At 38.0% G+C, this 8,513-nt stretch overlaps 1 pseudogene; it reads right to left on the bottom strand.

Annotated features, from left to right (window-relative positions):
• Window positions 1-3,519: 3,519 nt before the first annotated feature.
• Window positions 3,520-7,698, bottom strand: LOC118857740 (annotated as a pseudogene).
• Between the last annotated feature and the right edge of the window lie 815 nt (window positions 7,699-8,513).

Below are 8,513 nucleotides of genomic sequence, written 5' to 3'. Positions count from 1 at the left end.
ACAATGTCATTTCTATATATTCCCCTGAGTGTACATTACTGAAATATGAAAGTTTGACCTGATGGCAATACCAACTCCACTGTCTCCCTCACCACCATTTTTTTTTTCAGTAATAAAACCACATTTTCTCATTTCCTCTGATTTTCCAATGCTTTCATATCCTTGACAATATCAATACTCAAAAGATATCATACTTTTATCTTTCTTTTCAATCAGTGGCTCATCTTGGAGACTTTTCTCTTTGTTCTTAATCTCTGACTCAACTACAGAACTTGCTGTTCATTTTTCTAGCATCTCAATATGCACACACACAGATATACAATAAGAGATGTTGACTTATCTTTTGTCAATATACATTTCTATTAAACTTTGCTTAGACCTGAACTTGACTTTGCAGAGGCAGGGAAGGGAAATTGTGCTCTTTTCCATCCTTATCCTCCCAAACATTTATGCATAACCACCAAGTGGTCAGGTAGCAATACCTCCTTGACTTCCACCCCTGCCCCAGTAGTGGAATCTTTTTGAAAACAAATTATCTATGTTAATTAAACCACTAAAGTAAACACTTCTTTTTGTGTTCCCTGTCTATAACATTTCATCCCCCATCCATGTGCCTTTACTTTTGCCCTGTACCTGACAAACTACCCTTTCTCACTTCTTCCTCATAGAATACTTAGCCAATCAGTCAGTCAACAAGTGTTTATTAGATGTTTATGATGGGCCAGGCACTGGGTTAAGTACTAAGGTAACAAAAAAGGCAAATGTATGTATGTATGTGTGTATATGTGTATGTATACGTATATATGTATGTATGTATGTATGTGGAAGGAATATACATCAGAATGAGGGAGACAATATGTAAATAACTAAGTCCAGATAATTTATATAAGGTCTAACTGTAATGGCAAGCAAAAGTGGGACTTTGTGCTGTTTTTTCTTTTGGAGTGCTTCTCAGCACTAAGGCACTCAAATGCCTTTGATTGAGCCTTGCTTTCGATTAAATCACGAGTCTTTGATGACCTCCTTAAGTAACAAGAAAGCCTAAGTCACATGAGTTTGAGTCACATGGTTGTGATGCCCTCTGACCCTGAAGAAGTATATATATACTCTGAGGTTAGAATTTTGCTTTGGGACTCACTCATTGGAAGAGTGTTTGTGTGATTTGGCCACATGAGACTCTGGGTAGCCGTTAAGGAGCCTCTCAGCTTTTAAAACCCAGATGTTGGTGCTTCTCTCTCTGGTAACTATGTATGTATTGCTATGGACAGATAGTTAGAAGCCCTGTCTGCTGATTTGTGTTATTTGTTCTGTTTATATAACTTCTGCTTGTAATTTCTGTTTGTGTTTTCTATGAAGTTCAGGGTGTTGACTTTTTCTCCTGAACTGAGTGAATGATGTACGTATATTTAATTAAAGTGAGATTGTAAGCCTCTTATAGTTGCTTTCCTTAGAAAAGCAGATCGAAGAACCTGTTCTAGTAGCCCTCATGTGTGCTTATGTTATTGATCTTACACCCCCACAGTAACTGCTAGCAACATTGTTGTTACACCAGTAATGTCATTTCCTATACAAGGCCTTTCTTGATCCACCAGCTGTTAGTGTCTTTCTCCTATATTACTTTGCATTTATTTTGTATAGTTATCCCTTCCACATCACAACTTTCCCCACTGAGGTTTCAATATATTGAAGATTGGCATAAGAAATTAAATGGGAATTTTGAGGGAGTTTTGCAGAAGCCACAGATGACATGTAAAGGCCAGCAGATGATACAGAAAAAGTTTAGAATCTTAGAAATGCATAAAATATATGTATGGTATTGTATAATATCAACACATTCTATCTTTTAATACTGTAAACACCCCATAAAAGTAAAAGAAAACAATTCAGACTTCTTCTCTGGTAAGAAGGGAGGGCAAAAAAATTTATGTGGATTTTCCAGATCACAGGGACTCTGTGCCCTTAACTCTCATGATGGGGGAGGAATAACTGTATGTACTTTGATTTCCTTATCTGCATTTATATTTTCCTCTCATGAAATGTAAGTTCCTTGAGGGCAGACATTTTCCCATTTGTCTTTGCGTCTATCCCAAGTACCTACCACAGGGCCTGGCTCATGTTTAATCAGTGTTTGTTGAATTGAATTGTGCCCAGGAGAAGCCCACTGGAAATAAGATACAAAAATAATTCCAATTTATAGTTTTATGCAATGATTAACAGAAAAGATATATTTCACCACCACCAGGAATATCAATTGCTGAATGAGTATCACCTATGGGTAGGTAAATTGAAGAGAATAGGACCACTGAGACCACTGGCTCTGTGTCCAACAGGTTCCTTCAAATCAAGGAAGTAACCTTTGTGGAGATAGAGCCTGGCAACTTTCCTCTGTTTTCTCTACCTCCGTATTAGCCAAAGGCTCTCTAAGACCTGGAAAAGAAAGTCCTCACCACCAAAGTCCTTTTCATTGTCAAATGGTTCAATGTCAGAAACTGATATAGTTTTGTTGATGGAAATGTTGCTAAAGAAGATACATTTCTATCTGTTTTGCCATTGGACCCTAAGAAACTTTGGGCCTTTCCATCTCACTTGCAACTGAAACAACCTATATCCAATTAGAATACAAGCATACCTCAGAGATATTGAGGATTCCATTCCAGACCACCACAATAAAGTAAATATCACAGTAAGGTAAGTCGCATGAATTTTTTTGGTTTCCCAATGCATATGAAAATATGTTTACACTATACTGCAGTCTATTAAGTATACAATAGTATTATGTCTAAAAATGTACATATCTTAATTTAAAAATATTTAATTCCTTTAAAAAATGTTAGTCATAATCTGAGCCTTTGGTGAGTTGTACTCTTTTTGCTGTTGGAGGATCTTGCCTTGATGTCGATGGCTGCTGATTGATGAGGGTTGTGGTCCCTGAACATTGCGGTGGTTGTGGTAATTTCTTTTTTATAGAATTCAAAATTTTAATGCATTTTTGACCATGTGTAATTACCCTAGAATAAACCCATACTATTTGTGAAAAATATCTTGAGCCAAAGGTTATTCCTTTAGAACTTTTTCAATTTCTTGATTCCTGAATCCCAGCTATTACTGACATTAACTGAATTGTCCTGAGTTTGTATTTAGGGGATCTTCACCCCCAAAATACCCCACATTCAAAGTTTTTAAGGCAAACATGTATGCTCTTTCCTATAAGTCTGCAAAGATGACAAATTTTGCTCACCCCTGGGGCAGTATTGGCTTGTCCAACTAGTCTTCCCGCAATTTACAGTCCCACTGCTAAAATTCTTCAACAACTTCTCTGCTCTTCTAACAGCACCCTCCCTCCTCCAAATGAACTGCAAAGTAACTGAAAGTTATTGCAGAGCAAGATGGCTAAAGAAATTTAAGTTAATTCCCAGAATGAGTGGTAGCCTGTGGCACCAAAATTTTCTGGACTGAAAAATGAAGATCATCTGTTGTTGTCAAATGATAAGTTTATTGCAATAGTCTCCTTTGTAACTTTTAACTTGCTGGGCATTCAACAGTACCACAATTGATGTCATCAATGACATCATGAGGATGTCTGCCATCAATGTTACAGCCCACAGACTGGGCTCTTCCAAGTATCTCTTTAATGGTTCCAGAGAAATCTCTTGCCAAGGATCGGTGCCTCATCTGTTGAGTAATGTTGACAATCTCATCGAGACTGGTGTTTCAATTGTGTTTAATATTTTTCTGCTTCTTTCTGTCCTGAGGAGGTTCCTTTAGGGCTTTGATGATCAAGGTTGAGGCAGAAGGCCTGTCTGTCCTGAATGGTAAATTTCACTGGTGACCCTTAGCTCTTTCCAGTCACCAGTTGCCTCAGCAACAGCAACACCAATCTTTTTGGGAGACAGACCCAAGGGACTAATTTTGGGGGCCAGAGCTGATGTGGCACCAATTTCACTACCAGTGCACCTTGAAAACACTACTTTAATTTCATCAGGGTCAAACTTGGGTGGCACGGTGGCAACAAAGATGAAGTCTTGGCCTGGACACTGTGGTGTGGCTGCCGGTGTTGGACAAACCCAGATTCGGGACAACTGAAAGCGGTGGTAATTTCTTAAAATAAGACAACAATGAATTTTGCCCCATCGATTGGCTCTTCCTTTCAGAAAAGATTTCTCTGTAGTATGCAAGGCTCTTTGATAGTACTTTACCCATGGAAGAATTTCTTTCAAACTTTGAGTCAATTCTCTCAAGCCCTGCTGTTGCTTCATCAACTAAGTTTATGTAATATTCTCCAATAATGTTGTTTCTTAGGGAATAGGGAGGCCCGATGAAAGTGAGAGAGATGGGGAATGACAAGTCAGTAGAGGAGTCAGAACACACACAACATGTAACAGTTAAGTTTGCTATCTAATATGGGTACAATTTGTGGTGCCCCAAACAATTACAATAGTAAGATCAAAGATCAGTGATCATAAATTACCATAATAGGTATAATAATAATGAAAAAGGTTGAAATTATGTAAGAATTACCAAAATGTGATACAGAGACATGACATAAGGACATGCTATTGGAAAAATGGTGCCAATAGACTTGCTCAGCTCAGGGTTGTCACAAACCTTTAATCTGTAAAAAAATGCAATATCTGTGAAGTGCAATAAAGCAAAGCACAGCAAAACAAGGTATGCCTACGAGAGCTCCTTGAGAGCAGGTTAAGTCTGTTTCTCTCTCTCTCTCTCTCTCTCTCTCTCTCTCTCTCTCTCTCTCTCTCTCTCTTTCTCTGTCTCACACACACACACACACACAAACACACACAATATACACTTTGATATGCATAAATACATATATCTGTGTATATATATGTATGTAAGTATGCATGTATACACTCTATGTATATAAGAACATACATAGCTTAAAACATTTTTAAGAGTTCTGATCATTTTGAATTTGTGATCTCCAGAGTTGGGTTGGGTTGGATTAAAGTATACCTTACACCTTTTTATATTTACTGAGCAAATTAATTGTGCAGACAAGATTTCAAGTTAGCTTGTTTAACCTCCAAAAAAATCACATTTAAGAGCTTTAGCACATTACTTTCATATAAGTGGATATTATTAATTAAAAATGAGTCTTATCTATCCTTTAAAGCAGGCTCAGTAGGACCTCTACTGGGAAACATTCTGTTAGCAGTTAATTCTATTTATTGCACATAATCAAAAGTAACAAAACTGCATTTCTTTTTTAAAAGTTTCATTCAAAATAGTCACTAATTAAGACAATTTTTTGTTAGTACATAACTGAGGTAAATACACATGTACACATGCACACATTTGCATCACTACTAAATACCAAAAGCACTGCTAATACCTAATAGTAGGGAATAGTATTCAACACATCAGGTTTCTGTTATTAGATATAATTTAACTATATTAAGTAGGACTTTTGTCTGTATTAAAGCCATTTGTATTTTTCTTAGGTATCAATTTCCACAAACATATTTAAATTACTTACATTTAAATGGTAAGATTCTGCTCTTGTCAATATTTTCCATAAGTCAGGACAAATAGATAATGAATATAATAAATATGTTAATTGTTCTACCCTTTCATAACCATTAGGCAGGATTCCATGGGTAGTCATGACTGAGTAATACACTTGGGTGTGTCACTGTGAAGAAGTGTAGAGTTGGCTGGCCTGCAATTAATCCCTTCAGGACCGAGAAGGGAATGCTTATGCCTCTGAACTACAAATCTCAGGATACCATTTAGTTCTCATGCCCCTATTATTTACTTCCATATAATGATAAAATATCTATGTAGAGCTATTTTTTTCTAAATGGTGCCAGAAAATGGAACTAAGATCAATGTGTAGAAGAAGTAGGAGAACATAGTAGAAAGAGTATTAGGCAAGAAGTTTGGATTCCTGGGTCTCATAACTGGGTCTGCCATTAATGAGCTATCAATTGGCAAAATTTCTTCACTTCCTGGGACCTCAATATCCTCACCTGCAAAATAAATTGCTAGGATTATATGATCCTTATGGTCCCTTCCAGCCCCAACATTCCACATATCATGCTAAAGTTATATGAAGGCAGATTTGGGGTCAAAGCCTATAAATAAGAACTTTCTTAGAATTAGGAGTAACAGAAAGTAGAATGGACTGCTAAATGGAAGACATTCATTCCCCATCACTAGGCATTTTTTTCTTTTTGTTTAGTAAATGTTTATTGAATTGAATTAATCTCCACTACAAGGAGTCTACAAGAGACAAGACACCACCTCAACCATCAACACAACGTCTTTGCCATGTGAAGAGACATAGCAGCTAAGAACAAAACCACTTTAGAGTATACATTTCCTTGCAAAACATGGAGAGAGATGGACTATCTTTAGTAAAACATCACAAAATAACAAAAAGTCCTGGAGGAGAAAACAAACCTGCAGAAAGATTAGCATAAACCCAACTAAATCAGATCATCCAGAGATCATTTATGGAAGAAACCAAAAGAAAGGGCAAAAAAAATTGATGTGAAATGGAATTAATCAGCCATTTCTTTAGTGATATATTCTCCTAAATGGCAGTAGTAGAACCACCATGTTTAGACTCTTATCACTTCATTACCCAAAGCACTCAGTGAGGAGCTGATGTTCTTATTGTTGCTGCTCTTCAAAAGAGACAGATGAACAACAACAACAATATTAGGAACATTAGCACTTTAGAAAAAAATAGGGAAGAGCCTGATACCTGATCAACTGCATACGGAAGAATTCCACGATTGAGGATGCACAGTTTTGAAGGCATTCTGGAATCAATTTCCAAGTTATCTTAACGGGAGGGAATAAGAGCAAACAGATCATAGCACACCCTATGGTGGTGCTTCCTTCCCCCAGGTGAAGGGACAGAAAGACCAGTGGGAAAGAGCATCACCAGGCATTTTCAATTAGTTTATACTTGCTGGGGATGCTATAGAAGAGAGACGTGCATTGAATAAGGGTTGGACTGGATGAGGCCCCTTCTAGCTCTTGGGATTTCGTGAGTCTGTGAGTCCCTGTTTACTGTTTGGCAAAGCAAAAATTGCCCACAATATCACACATTTAAAATGTGAATGAAATCCAATAGAAATGTGGGAACAGAAATAATTTAACATGTGCTGATGCACCATCTTACATTATTAGTGTTTATGTAGAAAACGAACTAATGAGCTGGAAAATGTTATAAAACTTGCCTCATTTGGGAGGATGGAGTATTACCATCATTACCATCTGTGTGAGCTCCAAGCTTGCCATCCCCTTGGAGACTGTAGGGGGGGGAAACTGTGACACAGGGAAATAAACACCGGTTCTGGAGTCAGGGGACGTTGATTCACACCTTGCCTCTAAAATGTACTATCATTGTAATCTTGGGCAAATCACTTAACTTTCTTAGACATCAGTTTACTCACCTGTAAAATGAGGGCATTGTTTCCTTCTAGCACTAAGACTAATCTGTGTCCCACCCCCCAAAAAAGAGCCCTATATTTTAAAAATGCTGTACCATTGAGTGTTTTGTTTGGGCAGAAGAGATAAAGAAGAGACTCATTCACACTAATGCCCTCTGATTATGAAGCCTATACTCTTTACATTGCATCATTTATCTGTATCTTAGGGGAGGGGGATGGGGAATACTACACTTTTGCTCCCACTTACCTGCTGATTTATGAGGCAGCAGGCCATTGTTCCTAGCTATATCATACATTCCCTTGTTGACAAGGAGTATGTCTTTACTTTCTTTATAGGGTCTTGCATATAGTATTTGTGTGTATATATATATATATGTGTGTGTGTGTGTGTGTGTGTGTGTGTGTGTGTGTGTGTGTGTGTGTGTGTGTGTGTGTGGTGGGGAGAGAGGATCTGGATCTACCACCCAGATATGTAAACCCCATTCCTCAATGCAGATCAGTAACTCTTCTTTAACCAATAGGCATAGAGAGTTGTTTGGGGCACTGAGAGATCAAAAACACTATAGTCTCACAGATAAGATGTGTCAGAGACAAGGCTTGAACCTACAGTCTTTGTGACTCTAAGACTGACTCTTCATTCATTAGGCTATAGTATCTCTCACTAGCTCTCACTCAGAACATATTCTCAATCCATTTTTTTGTTGATGATGATAATAATGATATCTGCAGGACAAGAATGGGCACAAGTTAGAGACCAGTAATCAAGGTGGCCAGGGGATACATTCCTTTTCAATCAAGAGGAACAGGGAACACACTCTTCTTCAGAAGGAAGGAAAGAAAGGGGGGCAGAAGGAGAGAAGGAAGGAAGGAGGGAGGGGAAGAAGGAAGGAGAGTAGGGAAGAAAGAAGGAAAGAGGGAAAGAAGGAAGGAGGGAAAAGAGGGAGGGAGAAAGGAAGGAAGGAAGGGAGGAAGGCAGGAAGGAAGGAAGAAAGGGAGGGAGGGAGGGAGAGAGGAAGGGAGGAGAATCTCTTAAGCAACCTATGTGTTTCACGTTCTGCCAGGCACTTAACATGGCCTATCTCATTTGAT

The sequence above is a fragment of the Trichosurus vulpecula genome, chromosome 7 (assembly GCF_011100635.1).
Source record: "Trichosurus vulpecula isolate mTriVul1 chromosome 7, mTriVul1.pri, whole genome shotgun sequence".
Taxonomy (NCBI): Eukaryota; Metazoa; Chordata; class Mammalia; order Diprotodontia; family Phalangeridae; genus Trichosurus; species Trichosurus vulpecula.
This window is presented reverse-complemented; position numbering and strand designations above follow the sequence as displayed.